This window comes from Nomascus leucogenys, chromosome 21 (assembly GCF_006542625.1).
Source record: "Nomascus leucogenys isolate Asia chromosome 21, Asia_NLE_v1, whole genome shotgun sequence".
NCBI lineage: Eukaryota > Metazoa > Chordata > Mammalia > Primates > Hylobatidae > Nomascus > Nomascus leucogenys.
Window position 1 is genome coordinate 66,832,600 of NC_044401.1, and position 21,258 is coordinate 66,853,857.

The 21,258-nt window shown below is 41.1% G+C and overlaps 1 protein-coding gene across 2 annotated transcripts in view; it reads left to right on the top strand.

Annotated features, from left to right (window-relative positions):
* The window catches only part of PDZRN3 (PDZ domain containing ring finger 3), a 242,725-nt gene that overhangs the window by 58,695 nt on the left and 162,772 nt on the right, over positions 1 to 21,258 (top strand). The window contains exon 1 of one of the 2 annotated variants that reach the window (XM_012502227.2): positions 4,889 to 5,305. The exons of the other annotated variant lie outside the window; for it this stretch is intronic. The gene's annotated coding sequence lies outside the window, so the exon portion shown is untranslated. Of the gene's footprint in view, positions 1 to 4,888; positions 5,306 to 21,258 lie in introns of those variants that run through there. 2 annotated transcript variants of the gene reach the window in all.

The following is a 21,258-nucleotide window of genomic DNA, read 5'->3' on the forward strand; positions in this document are numbered from 1 at the left end:
CAGACTGCCCCTTGTCAGTGGTTTGCTGGACAGAATGAAACAAACCACTAACCCTACTGTGGGCCATAAATTACCGTGAATGGCTTGGACCAATTGGGATTTATGCACTTTCTCTGAGGGCAAATAAAATATGGGTCACGCCATCAAAGGAAAGGCAGCAAAGAGATGAGTAGGCAGTAAGTGGTCATTGCCATACCAGATTCATCCTACTGGAACCCCCCTTTATGGATACATTTTTTTGCTGTCAAATAATGAGCATTTTCAAAATCAGGACAAAGGAGTGGTTCTTTTGTTGCAGAGTTCCTTATGTAAATTCATATTTTCCTTCTAAATTTTCTAAGAGAATTTTATGGATAAAGACCTTCCTTCAGTATTTTCTCTTATGAGTTGAATGTTGTGCTCGCAGTTCATGTAAATATTTTGAGAAAATGTTATAATTGCATTTTAATCTAAAGACTTGTGAACCTGCCTGTTTATCGTTGAGGTTTTCTGCAATCCTTGTACTAGAAGAAGTGTCATTTTGTGTAAACCAGGAAAAGAAACTGGTTCAAGTAAGTCTAATTGCGAAGTTGCTGAATGAAGATATCCCTTTCTCTCTCTTACAACAAAAATTTAAAATATAATTTAAAATTGTCAAATAATGATCATGTCACATCTGGAAATTTCAGGTTTTTACTCCCTTGCCTTTTTTCCTAATTACCTGAATGCTCTGGATATTCAGGTTTTCAGCTGTTTGACTTTTCTGGAGGTAAGAAAAGGTATCCAGTTTATTTCACTTTTCCCAGGTGTGACTCATTTCTTTGACATAAAAATCCTTATCTCACAGGATAAGCCTCAGGAATTGGTTTGAAGAATGAAGACAAACCTGGCTTTTATGAGAATAGGGAATTTTTTTTATTGGAAGCATAGTTTTGTGTGTGTGTGTGTTTTTTTTTTTTTTTTTTGATTTTTAGTAGAGACAGGGTTTCACTATGTTGGCCAGGCTGGCCTCGAACTCCTGTCCTCAGGTGATCCACCCGCTTCAGCCTCCCAAAGTGCCAGGATTACAGGCGTGAGCCACCGCGCCTGGCCCCTGAAGCATAGTTTTCAATGAAGAGTCGGCTTGGAAAGTGGTAGGATTTGTCCCAACTTCCCAGGACATAGTGGAAGGTGAAATAAGACCACAGATTTATCAGCCTAATCCTTAGAGACAGCATTCATAAACATGAACTGTTAGTTCATCCAACCTTCTCTCCTTTTCAGATGAGGCCTAAAGAGATTAAGTGACTTGTTCACTTCCATTAATATATTTGGTGGATTTAGGCCGGGCACAGTGGTGCAAGCCTGTAATCCCAGCACTTTGGGAGGCCGAGGAGGGCAGATCACAAGGTCAGGAGTTCAGTACCAGCCTGGCCAAAATAGTGAAACCCTGTCTCTACCAGAAATACAAAAAATTAGGACGTGGTAGCAGGCACCTGTAATCCCAGCTACTCGGGAGGCTGAGACAGGAGAATTGCTGGAACCCAGGAGGCAGAGGTTGCAGTGAGCCGAGATTGTGCCACTGCACTCCAGCCTGGGCAACAGAGTGAGAATCCATCTCAAAAAAAAAAAAAAAAAAATTGGTGGATATAGTATTTCCCTAAAGCCCTGGAGAACAGGTGGTATATACAGTATTATATAGTGCTATGCTGTCTGATATTGTTTGTACAGTTACCTTAACACTCTGTACTTGGGTAACTTTGATAATGCAGATGTAGAAATTGGTAGTGGTGGTAATGATGATGAGAATGATCATGAAAATCATAAGAGAGCAGCTACCTGACATTTATTGAGCACTTACTGTATGCTGGGCAACATCCTTACAGCTATTAGCTGTAACACAATAATTATATTATTGCCCCATTTGACAGATGAAGAAAGTGAATTTAGAGGTTAGGCTTGCCCAGTGTCACACAGCTGGAAGTAGCAGAGTTAGCATTCTAGCTCATATTTGCCTAATTTCAGAGCCTGAGTTCTAAATTGAGGCTTACCACTAATTATTGAGGAGGGAAAGGATAGTATTTATGATGCTGAGAAGGAAAGTTCCTGAGTGGCACCAGGAATGACCTGGAAGAGTGAAAAGCCCTAAGAGGGATTGGACCATCCAGTGAGCATAGGGGATTGTGTAGATCAGGTGAAAATTGGACCTGCCTCTTCAACCCACAAGAGAAAGTGCAGGGCAGAGAAGAAACCTCAAGGAACAGAGTTGAGCTTTGGAAGGAGAAGTTGGCTACAGGTGCTGGAGAGGGCTGATGGAATGTAGATGGGGCAGAGGTTGAGATCCTGGCCCTCCCATGTCACACACCCTAAATTGAGGCCACATGGCTGTCAGTGAAAACAGACCCAGGTGCTGGTTTCAATAAAAGGTGGGACTAGGACACAAAGAAGGGTGGGGAGGGCAGAGAACAGCTAAGGTCTGAACAGCTCTGCAAAGTAGGTACATGGCTCCCAGGATTATCAGACATATTTTTCACATGGGAAGACAGAATTTTCGAGATGTTAAGTGACTGTTCTAAATCATTCAGCTGAGACTCTCAGTCCCCATATTTGGGATATTTGGTGTCGAGTTATACAGGTTTGGCTACAGAAGGCATGACTCGGGCAGAGAGAATTAGAGGAGCCAGGAAGAGGGCAGAATAGGCACAGCCTCTAAACCAGCAACCGTGTTCACAGCAGCCCAGAAGCCCAGGGGGAGAACATGTGTATTCAAAGTGGTTGCATGTTCATGATAGTAATTACACTAATACCCAATAACAGAGAGGTTACCTTGTGGTTATGAGCCTGGGCTCTGGAGCCAGCCTGCCTGAAGTCCTACCTCTGCATCTTCTCGCTGCTTATGTTCTATCAGATTGTTTTCCCCCTCTGGGCCTCAGTTGCCTCTTGTGCAAAATTGGAATAATAATTATACCTCATAGGATGTTGTAAGAGTTTATTAAGCATGTAGAGCAGGAGTCAGAAACCTTTTCTATTAAGGACTCAATAGTAAATATTTTTGGTATTTATGGCCGTATAGCATCAGTCATGACTACTTAACTCTGCCATAAGTTGGTAGAAAATTCAGGCATTTAAAAAATCTCTTTGCCATAGGAAATTTGCAGAAGCCCACAGCAGGCAAATATCTCCTGATTTATAAATGAAATTGTATAAAATAGTAGCCATAGAAAGTAGACTTCTGATTCCAAATTATCAGCACAGTCATGCAGAAAACAGGCAACTTTTTAAAAAATATAAGGTTTTAGTCCGTGTAAAGGTGATTATAAGAGGAATGTTCCTTCTACAGGTCTGCTTAGCTTTCTCCTAAACACTGCTTTTGATTTATCTAGTTCATCATCTTTTTTTTTTTTTAATAGAAAATATAATTTGGCGGCCGGGCACAGTGGCTCACGCCTGTAGTCCCAGCACTTTGGGAGGCCGAGTCGGGCGGATCACAAGGTCAGGAGATTGAGACCATCCTGGCTAATGTGGTGAAACCCCATCTCTACTAAAAATACAAAATAACAACAACAAAAAATATAGCCAGGCGTGGTGGTGGGCACCTGTGTTCCCAGCTACTTGGGAGGCTGAGGCAGGAGAATGGCGTGAACCTGGGAGGCGGAGCTTGTAGTGAGCAGAGATCGTGCCACAGCATTCCAGCCTGAGCGACCGAGCTAGACTCCGTCTCTCTCTCTCTCTCTCTCTCTCTCTATATATATATATATATATTTTATTATATATATATTTTTTATTATGTATTATTTTTATATATATAAAATTTGGCAAGTTGCAGCCCATGGTTAAATAAGTACCACCAGAAAGTCTGAAAATGTATTTTCCATTCGTAGAAAAAAGGATTAAGCTGACTTAGAAATGTTTTATGTTGACAGTATCACTTAAAGGAGATACACTTCATTCTTAATGTGAGAAGTGTATCTTGGAATCATTTCTGGTAAAGAATTATCTTGCCCTTTCCCCAAATTAAAAAGAGGAAGAAAAGCAAATGAAGTACAAAAGCCTTAAATTCCAGTGAATAGACAGCTGTGCTATCTATTCAGGCTTTGATGGTGGGATGGGGGTGAATCCATTGTACCCCAAATTATGTAAGCTTCAGAAGCATTTGCACTACCTGAAGTCCCGAAAATGTAGATGGCGTGCATTTAACGGGGCTGACCTTGGTAAATATAGGTTTGTGGCTGGGAGGATGGTTTTGTGACACAACTTCTCCAAAAGCAGAGTGAAGTCTGAGTAATGATACACTTTGTGTGTAGTTTGCAGGGAATGGAGACTTTTTTGTTTTCCTCTTTTAAAGGGACTCTGGAAACCACGTCTAATTTCAATCTAATGAAACACCTCCTAATGCCAGGGGTTTCTCAGGTCAGTTTCCTAAGAAAGGCATCTCATGCCCATCTTGTACTGGATGTCCTATGTACAAAACACTATCTATATTACACTCACCTACTAGATTTCTTTTATTAGCTTTGACCCTGGTGATGTTAATGGTATTCTCGTCACTCTTTTTTATCTGTGAGACATTAATGTATTAAGGGTTAGTTAGCTCCCACTGTGTGCAATAGAGAGAGGTAGGGAGAGAATACTGAGATGTCAGTTCATACATCTCTATACATGTGAGTGTAATGGGGATTTAGGCTTTTCTATTCTGTTTTAGAAACTGTAAGTCAAACCAGATCAAAAGATGGTTTTTGACCAGAATTTATAAATTTCCTGGTGAGTGTTGACACAGCACTGAAATTTAAGGAGCAGATGTATCTTCTTGAAATTCAGGAAGCTCACATGAATTCCTAATGAAAAACAAACAGCTTTTCCAGCAAAAAAAAAAAAAAAAAAAAATGACTTGGGTTTCTCTGTGATGTTAATTGTACCAAGTTCTGATTATGTGTTTCAAATCACAGCAAAAATCGAGGAAAGAGGATTTTTTTTTTAAGTTTGCTTGTCCAGGAATTGAGACGTGGGATTTCAGGAGTTCTGGCCCAAACACGTGCCTCAGAAAATGGAGTAGACAAGTGCACAAGCATCCGCACGTGAGGATCCGCATGCAAAGATGCACGTGAAGACCACAGCTTCCTTTCCGGTGCTCACCATGTGAGTGCATCATTTTTCAACAGTAGTTCAGTTCAGCCTTTCTTAGATAATAGCCTTGCAAGTGAACGGGCAAGCAAAGTCAGTTGCTGAGAAATAAAGCTTCCGAGCTTACGCATCCAAATGTTTAGGATACACCTGAGATGTCTCTCTTACTGAATAGAAGCAACATCCCTGGAAGCTCTGGACTTTTGAGGCACCCCAGCTTTCCCTGGTGAGTACATTAACCTCTTCCCTTCTTGACATGCTGTGGAATCAGCTGGAATGCTCCATTTCATTGTAGCCACTAGACAAAAATGCAGCTTGCCCTGGTCACAGCAGTAATGACAGATAAAGTATGGGAGTTTGTCTAAGAGGGGGTGAGCCCTAATGGTTGAAAGGTTGACAGCTTTCAGAATGTTTGCCACCTCTCTTTAAAAGCAGCTCCACCGGAGCAGTTTGGCAAATGTAAAAACAAAACAGTTATACTGCTTGCAGCTCTAGGATTTTAAATCACAAACAAATTCTGTATCTTATTCAACCATCCAGTAGATCAATGAGAAGTAAAGCATCCTAACTGAAGGTGAGAAAGTTGTGTGTGTAAAGTTTATTGTCGGGATCTCTCTATGTGGTTATGTTCTGCTAATAGGCAAATTCATTTAATTTTTACATGGTTTCCCCAGATGAGCTGTTTACATAGTTGCTTGTTCTTCTCTTCCCTTCCCTTGTCTTCCCTGCTTCTCTGACCAATACCATCTAGACCTAGCAAATAGACTTCAGTGTACAAGTGTGCCAAACTCATTTCATGTGCACGAGCCGTGACTCATTGTCAGTCACCTGGAGCCTAGGGGGCTTTCTGCATTAAGAAATCTTTTACTCCTAATAATGCTGTTTTCTGGATCATGAATGAGGCTCAGCCATGGCTGTGCTAAATACAGAAATATCTGTGTTCAAAAATCTCCATCTCTACAAAATTAATCTGATGCTGATGCAAAGGGATCCATCTGCCGAACATTTCCATCCCATGAATATGGGAAAAGGGGCAGGTACAATTGAGTATGCACAGGTGCCTTTAAACATTTAAACCACCGTTTGAATGATGAGTTGGTTGAGTATTTCTCAGTAGAGCAAAATGTGTCTGACATGCCATTGAGCAGGTATATTTAAATGATTTCCCAGTTCTTCCACAACATACACAGTGGTGCATATTTTCTTATGGAAGGTCTTGTTTCTCCATCTGTATGTTATGCTCCAGAGCTTTTGCTCTCAAACACACCCTTGTATAGTTGGGGGATGAGGAGCACTCAGCCTCGGGGTTGAATTCTGTCCCTTATTCCACTCACGCTGTCATTCCTGGCCTCTGTTTCTTCATCGGTAAAATGGGGACAGTAATAATGGTAAGTCATAAGATGCTTGTAACAGTCAAATTTGGCAGATTTGTGAATATCGTCCAGTATAGCTTTTGGCACATAAAAGGAGCTCTTCGAAAATGTTTTTCTTCTCTTGAAGGTTTTCAGGGAAAAGGTTTTGAGGAAAAAGATTTCAAGCCTTATTGGATTAAAGTCATGTTCGTACCTACACATTGTTGGTTCTCTTGAGAGCAGGCACTGTCTGGCGCAGACTCTGGGAGATGTCCCCTGCAGAAACCTAAGTTTTAACATAACCCATGCTAATTACATCATGTCAGCGACAGTGGGCATGGCAGAGCTGCTCCCGCCCTTGACAGAAAATAGTGTCTGTGATTTGTAAATGAACCGGGTGCTCCCATGTTCTCTGGGAATGTAAATATTGACTCTAAGGAAGAACTAAGATAATTTTGTGGTGAGATAGTTTCTAGTTGTTTAGGATTTCATTTTGCCTTGTTTTAATTGCACACACATTGAAACTATATTCCAGCCTTGGCCAAACTTCAGTCATTCAGATACCACCATCCATCCTTCTACTATCCATGTTGTTATTTAATATTTTTATTTAAATCCCCTCTTTTAAAGTGTAAACTTATTTTAAAAGCAAACCGTCTCTTTCTTACATAAATAGGAAACAAGTATCACATGCAGTAACTAGAAGGTGGCCTTGATGTGCAGTGAAAAACAGCATCTTCAGATCAACTGAAGGCTCCAAGGCCTGAAACCCATGTGCAAGAGGGAGATTAGCAAGTGTGTGAGAGGCGTTTAAGACACTTTCACACCAAACAGAGAGGTTCTCCTTAATATAGACTCCTGAGACAACTTCGGAAGGTTTTCTTGTTTGGATTCTTGTGTCAACATATTTTGTAGATTAGACCTCATTTAATGTCATAATCCCATCTTTTATTAATATCATTATCATTGAGGGGTTTTGTTACCCCTTTCCATAAAATGGCACCGGAAACAAAAGAAAATAAAGTCCTACACATTGCTGGGCCAAACTGTGAAACTGTGTTTAAAACAAAACAAAACCCACAGTTTTCAGTAACTCCTTCTCAGTTAAGCCTTCAGGTTGAGAACAACATTGTCAACCGGGCATGATATTAATTCCAAACCCACTGAAAGGCATCAGCCAGAGAAAGTTTGTGACAACCCCCGCCATCCCACTAATTGTGGTTAATTGTGTCTGCCTGGGTGTTCCAGTTGCTTGGTGTGCCTGGGGTCTTATTGAGGGTAGGAACTGTGTCTCAACACTACTGTAGCATTTCTCTTGAATTCTTAGCCTAGTAAGATGCATATGGTCGGTTCCATCAATAGTTCTTGGGCAAACTTGAAGCCTCCCGCAGCTTGTAAAGCAGAGCAGACGCATGTCCTTGGAAACCCTTGTGATCCCTTTGCGTAGGCTGTCAAACAGTGCAGCTCTGGGCTGTTCCTGGCTTGCAGGGTTGATGTTGAAACTCATAGGCTTAAGAGAGTCCATGATTAAGAGGTTATTGTAAAGCTTACATAGCATATTTAGTTGATTACCGTTCTTCGTTTACCCTCCCCTTCCATTTGCATTTGTAAGGAATTGAGGGAGCCTGCTGTGTTTGTCTTGGAATGGATTCTCCAAAGGCTTAGAGACCTAGTTCTCCCCTTTCCTTATTAGGTCCTCTGGGTCCCAGCCCCTGACCCAGGGAGCGGGACTGAACAGGAAAAAGAGGAGGAAGGAGAGTTTGCTCATTCACATTTCTGTGTCTGAGTGGCTGTGTCTCTTGCCAAAAGGCCAGTGAAGGATGAATCTTCTAGTTTATCCACTTTTGCCTATATATCTGTTTTGTTGGAGTAGATACCATAACTAGAGAGTATACCAGAATTTGTTCTGGGGAGAGTTGTCAATGATAAAGAAAATTTAGTTTTCCAAACAACATTTTTGAACCTTGCAGGGATACTTAGACCTCAGAAGAAACTTATCACACTGTACAAAAATTAGGACATTTAAGATTGATATTTAGTACTTTGTTTTTTAAATTATCTCCCTGCTGACTTTCCAGATATGCTCCTGGAGATTTTTTTTTTTCCACATACCCAAGGAGCTTTCCCTCCGTGGTATAGAGCTAGCCAAAGATTTTATTTGCATTACATAAACATAACTGGTTATACTACAGAGGGCTATTTTTGGCAACAGAATTTCTGTATTTGATTTTTTCAGTCCTAAAGAAAAAAGCATGTATTAAAGATACAAACTTATTTAATGTAAAAATTATGCATTTTCATTTTATAGAAAATATAGAAAAATATGTGACAAAGTGAAATTCTACACCCCAAAGATAATCACTTAAGATTTTGGTGTGTTTTTTTCTTTTTATGCATAGAAAAAAATTGAGGTCATACCATTTAACTCTTGAGTTTTTGTATTTTTGCTTCTCGCTCTTGTCTGCAAGACATAAGTTGAAGTAAATGGTATTTAATGTTCTAAAATCCCTGACTACAGAGTTAAGTGATTTTAAATGATGTTTTAAAATTTTATTAAATTGCATACCTTTTGAATCATAACAACATAGTCTCCCATATCTTTAAATACTTTTCAGAAATTTAATGTTAGTCGTAAGACATAAGACACAACCTTTAACTAGTGAATGGCAGAATGGCAGAAAATTGCCCGTGAGATTAATTGGTTAAGAGTGCTGAGATAAGTTCCAGCTTTGTAATTACTTTTTTGTTATTTACGGCCATTAGTTTGATTACATAGTTTGTAATATGAGGCCTTGGATTTAAAGTGTATCATTGTTAACCTAAAATGGGAATAAAGAATAACCACATTGCTCAATTTTATTGCCACACAAGAATGAAGAATTCATATCATAAGATGAGAAATAGTCACAGAAATCCGACTTAAAACTAGTGATCAGGTTCCAAGCGAAGATATTTCAGATTTTATTAACTTGAAGCAGCTGTTGTCTCTAATATGACACACCCCACAGAAATGGAATAGGTCTTATAAAGAATGCTTGTGTTTTTTCTTTTTTAAAGCAGCTGGCTTCCCATCATTGAGCTGTTTTTGAGTTCAGGAACTCCAGCTCTTGGCCTTTTTCTTGTGAGAAGGAAGGCTGAGGCTCTAGAGACTTCCCTGTGCCGCTGCTGGAAGGACAGGGTGAAAGAGGAAAGAGCCTTTGACCAAGATCTATGCAGGATCTGGGCACAGTGGTGGGGGGATTGGGAAAGAAGGATGGATAAACCCTCCCTACATCTATGAGCACCAGCCTTGCTGCTGGGCGTCTCATTGTCATAAACTCTCAGTAATAGGAGGGACAGGACAGGGGACAGTCCCAGGGGCATGTGGGAGGGGCTGGAAAGAGGAAAACAGGCAGATTCCAAGGGGCAGCTGCCAGGAGGGAAGGCTGCTCCTCAGTCAGGTTCAGGGTTCCAGCATGGAATTCCAGGAGGAGTACTCGAATCACAGCCTCCAGCATTCTTGAAAGAGACAGGTGGGGAAGACCCTTGGGCTGGAACGTACTGGAGTTCCTGGCTTGCTGCAGTTGACTTGCTGCCTGACCTCTGGTGTTCTTCAAAGAGCTGCTCAGATGTCATTCTTCAGGGCTGCCTTCGATTCCTGGCATGAAATCATCTCCATGCACTGGGTGGTTGTCCCTACCACAGCTTCTAGTTACGTATTAGTATGAGTATTTGAGTAATATTTTCCTCCCTGTATTTTATCCAACATTCTATCCCCAGCACCAGGCCCTGTACCTGGCATCCTGAAGTCCACCGTAAAAATTCATCAAAGGAAAAGATGACCTTTTAAAGGTCATTTTACTTCTCTTTGCTTTATTTAGGTTCTGAAACCTTTTGATAAAAATATATATGAAAATTTTGGTAGCTCTTTTTTGGGTGAGATAGCAGTATATTTTCCAACAGGGAAAGGACAAATTACTATTTGTATTATTATCTATTTATTATATTTCAATATAATTATTATAAAATAATTTGCTGTTTTTTATAACTTTTATATCCTTAGTTTATGAAACCATTTTTGGAAAAAAAATCTTCACTTTCTATTTAAATATTTTTCTCAAATGAAAAACTTTCATAGATTATGATTATTATTAAATATGAGATTTTCTTGATGTTTAAGCCACTAGAAAAATTTCAAAGAGGAAACAGTGTGTTGGCAATTATTCCGTTCATTTTATGATGAGGATATTGAAAGTTAAGAGGATTTCTCAGTCAGTGGTGAATTGAGGAAAGAAAATTGGGAGGTGGGGAGCATTTCTAGGAGTTTTCTCTTATGAATCCTTAAGCACATTTTGTAATTATTGCCTTTTCTGAATCACCCTCTTCAGTGATTAGCACAGTACTCTGCATGTATTAAGTACTGGAGTTACAATTGAATTTATGTATGTAAGAACAATAAAGGTGTGGAAGGAAGACGTATATCCAGCTATAGATAGTCTTGTCTTTAAGCCTATTCTTTTTATTTTTCTACCTTTTAAATAGCTGCTTTCAATTCAGAAATAGAAAACCAAGGTTACCATTAACTTTCTTTTTACCTCTCCAAAGTTCAAATCCTGAACTTTGATCTTTTCCTAGCGTTTTCTCTTCTCCTGCTGTTAAATTCACTGGGTATATTTTCTGTCAGTGTTACCTCCCCAAAGTGTAGGACTTGGTACACATGCTGTTGATTGAGACTCAAGCAATGTGGAATTGGAGGTCATCATAGTGGAGGAAGCCCGAAGACAACCCTTATTTTCCATAAGGAAAGGGTATACCAAAGAGAATAATACTTTTAACAAAATGTCAGTGGGAAAGTTTTAATTACTTGAGAGAGTTGGATTCTTTCTAAACATCCTGGACTGTAGGAATCTCTGCAAATTAGGATTCTCCCTACAGGTTTGTGGATTCAGAGTTTGGCTCTGCATTTCAATAATCGTTGCAGCTGTTTTGTCGTTTTACTTTGAGAACAAAGGTGTGTCTTCTGAGAGCTTCCCCAGGGCCTCACACTCAAATTTTCTTCCTCATCCCAAGTGACATGGCAAGTTTCAGTAACTAGTGCTTGTTCTAGGGAAGCAAAGTTGTGGCTCCAAAATGTTCCTTAAAAATGTCAGTGATTATGGTATAATCATCCTCTCTGAAAGAAAAAAAAACAATTACTGGCTCTGATTCAAAAAATAACAACACATTGGCTATAAATCCCCTAATTGCCTCTAAAAAGCAAAAACAGACATGTCTAATTTTTCTATCCCCCTGCAACTTATCTGCTTTGTCTGGTGATTAAAATAGGCGACAGCCAGTCAGGCCTGTTGGAATTTGGTCCCTTCCCTGCCACTGAGGGCTCGGGCTCAGACCGTATCATGTGAAAAATGTAAGAGAAAAATCTAATTGTTATTAGACATGCTCTCCAAAAGTCACCTAAACAGAATTGTTCTGGTTCACCCATTTGGCATGATGTAAAAGCAACACGTTTTAAGAATCTGGTAGTTTGATCATCATGGACAGGAGCTTCTCGTAACTCATTCTACCGATAAATTACCAAGACGCTGAGAATGTTTGTGTGAAAGAGCGTAGTCACTGCCAGTGAGTGTGGATGAAAATTCTGGAATTTGGCTTATTTTTTTTCTCCTATCTTTATGTCTTGGAGGCCTTTCTAAGTTGGGATATGGAAATCTTTACCTCAGTTTTGAAAACTGCAGTGTGACAGTCCGTGGTATAGATATTTATTTCCTTGGCCATTTCCCTTTGAACGTACATTATGGTTTGTTTCTAATTTTTCACTGTTACAAACAACGCTGTGGACCACGCTTCTGTGAAGAGTGATGACGATGACGATGATGATAGCAGCAAGTGGACACTTACAGAGCACTTATCTGTGCCTGGCCTTGTTCTCATCTTGGGGGTGTGTGTGTGTGTGTGTCTTCGCTCAACAATCCTATGAGACAGATATTCTTATATATCTTCTTATTCTCTTTTTATATTTGAGTAAAATGAGGCACAGAGAATTTTTGTGACTTGGCCAATGTCACAGCTAGTAAGGTGCGTACTGGATTTGAATCCAGGTGGAACCTCATGGGTATATATAAGACTAAAAATACACGTTCCCCGTCACCAGGCCTTTCTTCTGACCTAAGTGGTGGCCGTTCTCCACATCAGTCCTTGGCCCTCTATTCTCCATCTAAGGCTGCGTATGACCTTCACTCAGCAGCTCTGTGCTGGTCATGCCCAGATATCCAGGCCTCATGGGCCGCTACTTTGCACCTCCAGCTGCCAGTGAGATAGTTGTATACAGTTGTCAGTTTCTTCCTTCCAGCCCCATTCTTTCTCATTCTTGTTTCCATGAGTCCTTATGCCCCTTGTGGCTCTGGCCAGCATGAAGTTCCTGGTCATGTGTGTGCCATGTGTATTCCAGCCTCTCCTGTCACCCTGTCCATGCCTTCCTCACCTATCCAGATGCCGCCACTACTTTGCCAGAGCTCAAGTAGGGATAAGCTACTCCCTGTCACCTTGGCTTACTCCTCCAGCCTATGTTGACATTTCTCCCTGCATGTTCTGAAGTCACACGACGGAATTCTTAAGGATAAAAACTGTGACATTAGAGGGCTTGAGTTCAAATACTGGGTCTGGGCTACTTTGCTTTGCTTGCTGACCTTTAGTTTCCTTGTCTCTGAAATGGGGATAATAGTTCTTTTTTTTTTTTTTTCAGAGATGGAGTCTTACTCTGTCACACCCAGGCTGGAGGCAATGGCGCCGTCTCGGCTCACTGAAACCTCTGCCTCCCGGGTTCACGCAATTCTCCTGCCTCAGCCTCCCGAGTAGCTGGGATTACAGGCATGTGCCACCACGCCTGGCTAATTTTTTGTATTTTTTAATAGAGATGGGGTTTCACCATGTTGCTCAGGCTGGTCTCAAACTCCTGACTTCAGGTGATCCACCCGCCTCGGCCTCCCAAAGTGCTGGGATTACAGGCATGAGCCACCACACCTGGCCGATAATAGTTCTTACCTCATAGAATCAGGAGGAATAAATGAGATCATTGTGTCAACCGTGTTCATTATCAGAAGCGTAAGCACTATTCTGAACTTGGTGCATGACCTTCCCATTTTGGTGCATTTTTACAGGCTATTTCTGAAGTTAAGACATGTCCGCTTACCTTGAGTCAAACATGAAATGTTTTACATTTTCAAAACACTTTCCCTTCCTTATAGTCTCTACCTTAACCTTTAATTTTTCCGTTTTATATGTTAGCTTTCCCTCTTTCAATTATTGGGACTAGAGTCACCTGATACTCCTCTCCTCACCAGGGAATCGGCCACCGTGGTGAGCACGTAGTAGGTTGTGTTTATTATTGTGTGATCCTTAGTGAGTCTCAAGTAGGCTGAAGCTGCATGATGAGTCATCACGCTGAGCAACTGTGCTCGGTAGGACTGCATTGTTTATACTCTAATAGAAACATTTACCTTCCTTCTGAAGATCTGTTTTCCAAATACCTATTTGGGTATCTCAAATCCTAAACAGTGTTTATTAATCATACTTCTTCCAAGGACTAGCACCTGTTCTCCTTGGGCAAGTAATCTGTAAGCATACATCTAGATAGGTCCAGTTAGAATTCACTAACATAAATAATGATGCCTTATCAGTAATGTTTTAATCATATTTCTCTCACGTTCTCCAGAATCTAGTTGATAAGAATGACTGTTCTTTTGAAAGCTACTGTGGACATACACACTCACACGCACAAAAACCTCATACACACCATAAACATATGTTCTTTGTATTTTGTATTTCTTCCAGAGAAGAAAACACCCTAATTTTACAGAGTCATGAGGAATGAATGAGATAATTGTGTAAACTTCTCAGTGAATCTGCTGCTTAGTCCAGTTATTATCCATTTAAAGTTAATCATGAAGACACTTCATGAAGGAGAAAGTTTTGAGTGGTGAGAAAGTTACTAGGGTGGAAATATAATAATGATTATGTATATAATGCTATCTCCCAGGGACTGTTCTAAGGTGTTTAGGTATATACACACACACACACACCACACACACACACACACACATACACACACAACACACACACACTCACACACACTCCTTTAATTCCCACATGAAACCTAAGAGGCAACATTTAGGTGGGGAAACTGAGGTCCTGAGATGAGTCACTGGGAGGATAGAAGACGAGGACTTGAGAAGGAGTGAGAAAAGGAATGTGCCCCAGGTGATTGGAGTGTTTCGCTTTGTAGTGCTGACCCTAAACTCAGGACTGTCCACAAAGAAGGAAAGGCAGTGAAGGGGGATGGAAGGTCATAGGCATCAGTCACTTGGACAGGCATGGGTATTTCAGCTCAGCCACTGCCTAGCAGTGTGGCATTGAGAATTACTGACCTACTCCAGACCTCAGGCTTTTCACAGGTACGACAGGGGAAAGATAATGGCCTTTGTGTTGCTATGAAAAATAAATAAAATCACATGCAGGTATAACCATAGGCTTAGTCTACTGCTTCAAGGAGGTAGCATCTCAAAAATACGACCCTTTAGCACTTTTAGGATTTTCTCTGTAGGCTTCTAATATTAGAAGTGGGGAAATAATTATATAAGTTTCTTTTTTTCTTTTCTTTTTTTTTTTTTTTTTGAGACAGGGTCTCACTCTGTTGCCTGGGCTGTAGTGCAGTGGTGCAATCACGGTTCACTGCAGCCTTGACCTCCCAGGCTCACATGATTCTCCCTGATTAGCCTTCCAAATAGCTGGGACCACAGGCACATGTCAATGAGACCGTGCCCAGCTAATTTTTTTTATTTTTTGTAGAGACGAGGTCTCACTGTGTGGCCTAGGCCAGTCTCAAACTCCTGGGCTCAAGCGATCCTCCCACCTCAGCCTCCCAAAATGCTGGGATTACAGGTGTAAGTTACCACACCTGGCCTCCATAAGTTTCAAATGATGCCAAAGGAACATTAAACAATGGTAGCCATTACTTTCATTTGACAAAGCTGATGATTTTTTGCTACATTGACTTTTCTTGGTTCCCTCCTTTTTTTCTTTCTATACCGAAGTATTTCAAAGCTCATCCAAGACAGTGTATCATTTTCCCCTACAGACTGCAGTATCCACCTCTCAAAAAAATACATTTTCTTAATAAGCCACAACAGGAGTGACAAAATTAAACCTAAATTAAAAATTGGCAATATTACAACTTTGGCCCCGCACATACAGGGATGTTTAGGTGGTTTACTTGTTCCAAGTGATCTTGTTGCACTCAAATTTAAATGAATGACATCACAGTTTTTACAACTTCAAACATAAGGTGTTCCCTGAAAGCATCCAGTGCTATTCTGTACTGTTCAGTTTTAGCTAGTTTTCTTTCTGATAACTCTCATTATAAACATTTAAAAGAAAAAGAACATTTTGTAATATTCTGCTTCTCCAGGGCGGAGACACTTCAGAGTATTGCTGTCTATATGACCCTTGTTCCAACAAATCTGCTGATTCCTGAAACAGCCTGTTTTTGTTTTGTTGTGGTTGTGCCTCCATTTCAATTTATTCATCCTTTCCTTACCCTGATCATTGGCACTTCTATTTCTTCATAATTCATAAAGCTGATATTAGATCAGGACATCTTTGGGTAGAAGCCACCATATATACAGGTGTGCCTTCATTTTTTAGAAAGCAGCATTTAATCAATAATAGTAAGTTGCTTTGGGGTAACTACTTGCAGTTATTGGCAATGTCTGCTGCTGTGAGATTTGGCTTGAAGCTGGACAGGGCAGGTCTGCTTACAACAGTGGTTTTCAATTTTGCCTTTGCAGTCAAATCAGCTGGGGGGCTTTTAAATAAAGACTGCTGCCTGGGCCCTGCCTTAGAGGTTTCTGGTTTAATTGGTCTAGGGTAAGACCAGGTATTGATTGTTTTCAAAAACAACTCTCCAGGTGATTATAATGTGCAGCCAGGATTGAGAACCAGTGCCTTAGAGCGGCCATTCTCAAACTTGAACGTGAAGCAGAATCACCTAAAGGGCCTGTTAAAACGCAGGCCACTGGGCCACACCCCAGAATTTCTCGTTCGTTAGGTCTGGGGGGTTGAGAGGTGGTGGCGAGACTTTGCATTTCTAACCAGTTCCCGGATGATTCTGCTGTTGCTAGTTCTGGGAACCCACTTTGAAAACCACTGGCCTGCAGAGATCTTTCCAGTAGCTTTGTAAGATTTTGTAACAAGAAAAAAGACAAGATTTCCTGTGCTTTTAAGTAAAATAACTGCTTAAGGCACAAATATTAAAATATTACGCTTCCCGGTTCATAGGCAAGTTGGACCATACCCTCTGTTTGCTAAGCCAACATCTGCACTAACAGGCATCCAGGGCCCAGGATCTGAAAGGACATGGATTAGAGGCAGGTGAGAAGTTGGTTTTTTAAATAAAAAATGCTACAAGATCTATAGAATTGTTACTAAGGTTAGCAAATTACCTATGGGTTGTGCAGCTTTACTGAGATATGTAGCTTAAGATGTGAATAATTTCCTGGGCAGCATGAAATATGGCATAGAATTACGAAGGTGACTCAAACAAACATGGTACTTGATCCCCTAAAAAGGGCAGTTCAACAGTAGAAGGTACTGTCTGTGATGAGACATATCCATTTCTTATTTAAATGCACACCCTAAATTTCTCTTTCTCCGATTCTTGGGACTTCTAGTTCCATTTCCTTTTCCAAACCCTTCTGTCCGTCTTTGAGTGAAAAACCCTTTATGAAATGTTTGGCAACAAAGGATGCCACCTTTGCCAGTTACCAGGAGTGTGCTTGCTGCATCATCGTCCATTTGTCCTCACCTGATTTTATACAAGTGTGAACTTGTATAAGCAGCTGTTCTGTGTCCAAAGACTTGGGATTTGGGCTTGCAGGGTTGGACTTTGAACCTAAGCCTGCAGCAGACAGGGCAGCTTGTTTCACTCTTCCTGCCATGCAGCTTCTCTCGGGTAAAGTGCCCTTTGCTAGCTGATAGAGAAGAAAAGAGCCTATTCTATCCATTTGACAGACCCCTAGTGAATAGTAATCATGAAAATTGAAGTCGTGCACTGCCACTGCATTCACCATTGTTATATTAGCAATTCCTGGACTTCATGAACAGAGCACCCCTTATTCTGCAATTAAATGAAAAATAATGGCATTGCTTAGCTTTAAGGAAGGAAACGTTCAAGTGCAGCCTCTGTATAATTAAGCTTAACATTATTATCAACAGAAAGTGATTGTAGTTGTGTTCAGAGGCGAGAAGAGATAATGCCACCAACCATTTGACCTATCAAAAGAAAATGGCTTTTGTGATGTTTGATGTTCTTCCCAACAACCAGCTTTGTGCCTTGCATGGGGCAGGTGCCATTTTCTGCACCATTTTCTCTCTGTTGCAGCTGTTTTAAAGTTCTTTCTCATCAATTCTCATGGCTGCCTTTGTAACACTTGTCTGTTTTCCATTTTTCCTCATGTCTTCACCAGCATCTGTTGTCCTGCTTTTTGTTTTATCTTTTTCTTTCTTTGGTGACAATCTGTTTTCTTGACTCAAACACACTGGCTGACATATAAAATTAAAACAATCCATTTAATTTTTAACTAAAACAGGTGTTGAGTGATTGACCCTATCAAGCAGCTCCCTGCAGAAACCTCATTTACTACTAGCTTCTTTATTGCCCCCTCATAATTCATTAGCTTAACAAATGCTTGTGTGAAAAGGCAGAGGCCAAGATTACCAATCTTACAATATGGATGTCTGCCCACTCCCTCTCCAGCCCACATCCCAGAGAAGTCAATTAGGTTGAGCTCTCTGCAAGACAGTCGAAGCTCCCGGGTGTGTGCTACAAAAAGCCTCAAATTAGTGAGTGCTCTAAAGTAGAATCCCTCCTTTGCTTCAGCATACACAGTGTTCACCTCTCAGGGACATGCTGCCTGCATCCCCTTTAGTGGAATCTGGGGAAATAAAATGTCTGTATCTTCTGCTTCATAACTCCTAGCAGCCAGCAAAATATTCAATATTTTGGAGCTGGTTACAAGAAACTTCCAAATCCTCAAACATCATCAGAGAAAGCCACAGACCCCAAGCGCCTGTCACATTTGGGTATGTAGTGCTTACTGTCTCTGTACATAGCACCTAAGGTTAGCTGGTGGATATCAAAGCCCCATAGAGGAAGGGGTGTGGGCACGGGGGTGTTGGCCTACTCTTAATTTAGGTTCAGCATATGTCTGAAGCTTCCCCCACTGTAACATTTTCACCAGAGCTCAGACTTATCTCGGCAAGCACTCCACAACCTCTTCGTTCTGAAACCCCTGTGTGTTATGAAGGAAATGAAATCCATATGTTTCTGATTCATTTACATGTAGCTCATCAAAATGTAGTTTTGTAAGAGCTCTTTGGTGTCCAAGAAGCCTTTGGAGCCTTTTTATAAGACTTTTAACCCTCCCCCATTTCATTCCCCTTAGAACCAGGAAGTTGGGACTTGCCAAGAGTAAATAAAAGCAAGCTTCAGAGTTGACTCTGGCTCTGGCCTGACCCATTTCTGGTCTGAGTCTTCAGTGGACTCAGCTTCAGCAAAAACAGAAATGACTGTCTTTACCCTTTTTCTGGAGCCATGGAAGTAGGCACTAATCCCACTTACACCCCACGTGACAGTGAGTTTGGGCTCACAGCATCTCTTGGAGGCAGCCACTTGACTCTATGCAGTTGTTTCCAGCTGAGCCTCTTCTCTGTGTCCTGTGAGCAGAGAGCTGATAGAGCCAGATGGCCACACCTGGACCAGAAGCTCAAGGAGGTGCTCCTTTAAGCGGTCCCCCGCATCTACCCGCTTACAGGCCACTGCACTGTATCTCCAAGACTTTCCAGGCCAGATTCTTACCAAGGGAGTGCCTATGCATCAGGGACTTGTATCTTTTCACTGGGACTGTGACAGAGGCACCCACAACTATACCAGGCTTCATGGTGGTATTGTTGGTGCTGCTGTCACTTAATGATACTTTTGAGTGTTTAGTTTTTCTTCATCAAGAAAGGCTTATAAGCTTTAAAGGAAACAACTATCTACTGCCATGAAGATTCCACAGCTTTTACTCTGAAAAACCACAGAAATGAAATGAGTCAACCTATTTCCAGAGTTCGGCTAGGGAGAGGTTGTGGGGTATTTTTTCTCCTGTATCCCAGGATGATGAATTATGGAAAGCCATTCAAGAGCTTAGTATTCCTTACTTGGGCTGTTGTCGTGAGTGGGGTGGAAGGAATTCTGCCCTCATCTTTGCACGTCCTGGCTTGTTTCCTTGATTCAGAATGGTGCTGTGCCTTTCAGAGGCAGAACCTGGGTACATGGAAATGCATAGGCATGTAGTGGGGAGCATGGCTGGACCTGGGAGTTCTCACCTCACCTTCCAGCTGCTGAACTCGGGCTTTTTCCAGAGTTTTATTTCTTCATGTGGATGCATACGGTGTAATAAAAAATCATCCCCTCACTTATAAATTATATCAACTCCAAGCATTCTTCTTCAGAAACATGCTTCATCTTCCAGGATACAGAATTTGATAAAGTCATTGCTCAGCTTCAGCATGAAGACACTGCATTTAAATTTTACCATACACGTTTTGTGTTGTATGTAAATGGGAGAATCATTCTCAGCAGAATTTTTGAAATACTTCAGGGCAACTATAAAATGTTTTAGACAAGTTGGAAAGCCGTCTGAATTAGGTATTGCAGAACCTTGAAATCTGAGCTTCACCTGAAATCCCATGGCAGGGCAAGCCATTACAAAAAAGCTTGTATTGAAGCTGTTTCCTCACTGATGAATGGGCATGGCACAAGTGTGCTGGGCTTACTTGGTTACATTTATTTCTCAAAGTGAACAAGCCAGTACTTTTATGATCTAAGGACAGACAGCTGTGAGTCCATCCAAAAAGTACTTTCAAGTGGCATTGAAATTTGCCTTATAGACAGTGACGATCATTTGATGCAATGTGGTGGTGAGATTGTCTTCGTTTTGTGTTGCCTGCAGCAGGTCCGTACTCTCCAGCAATACTGGTTTACAGATAATGAAGCATTACACACATCTTCCACTTAATCCCCTCACTGGGTCGCCTGTGGTATCATGCCAGGTGGAGAAACAGAAGCTAAACTTCCTCCAGTGAATTTCACCCAGAGTTGTTCATTCGTTGATTTGCTCATTTATTCAACATATATTGAGTGCCTACCCTATGCTGGGCCTTATTCTGTATACTGGGGACACAGTATTACAGAATAAGACACAGGAGGCCCAAGTCCAAGACACAAGAGGCCCCTGCCCTCAGGCAGCTACTGTTCTTGTGGATGGAGCTTATTTGTATTTTAGCCCTCCAGGGAGTGGCAGAGCCGGATGGTGAACCTGGGCCTTTTAGCTTCATTTAAAAAAAAAAAAGAAAAAAAAAGATCCTCCAGTCCTCCCACTCACTTCCCACCAACCCCTCCTCCCCCCAGTATGTGTCTTCCGTCAGAACAACCCTTCTAATGTGGTATGGAAAAAACTCTGCCATGGCCCTCAGCAAAATCCACACATTAAAAGCCTTTGAGGGAAAAGCATTTTCATCAGAAAGTTGCTGTGGTCAAGAAGTTTAAAGATCCAGGGATTTTTGTTGACATGTTTTGAGTACTTTCTAGTTGATAGAGTCTCAAAACTGGAACTGCTGGAGTATGCCCTGTGAAACTTCCTTTTTCTTGTAGGTCAGAATGGTTGGACATTGGCAATTCCTCATAGTGCACACCATGACATTTGCCTCTTCTTTGTATCTGGTGTGTAGTAAGTGCTCAGTAAACATACCC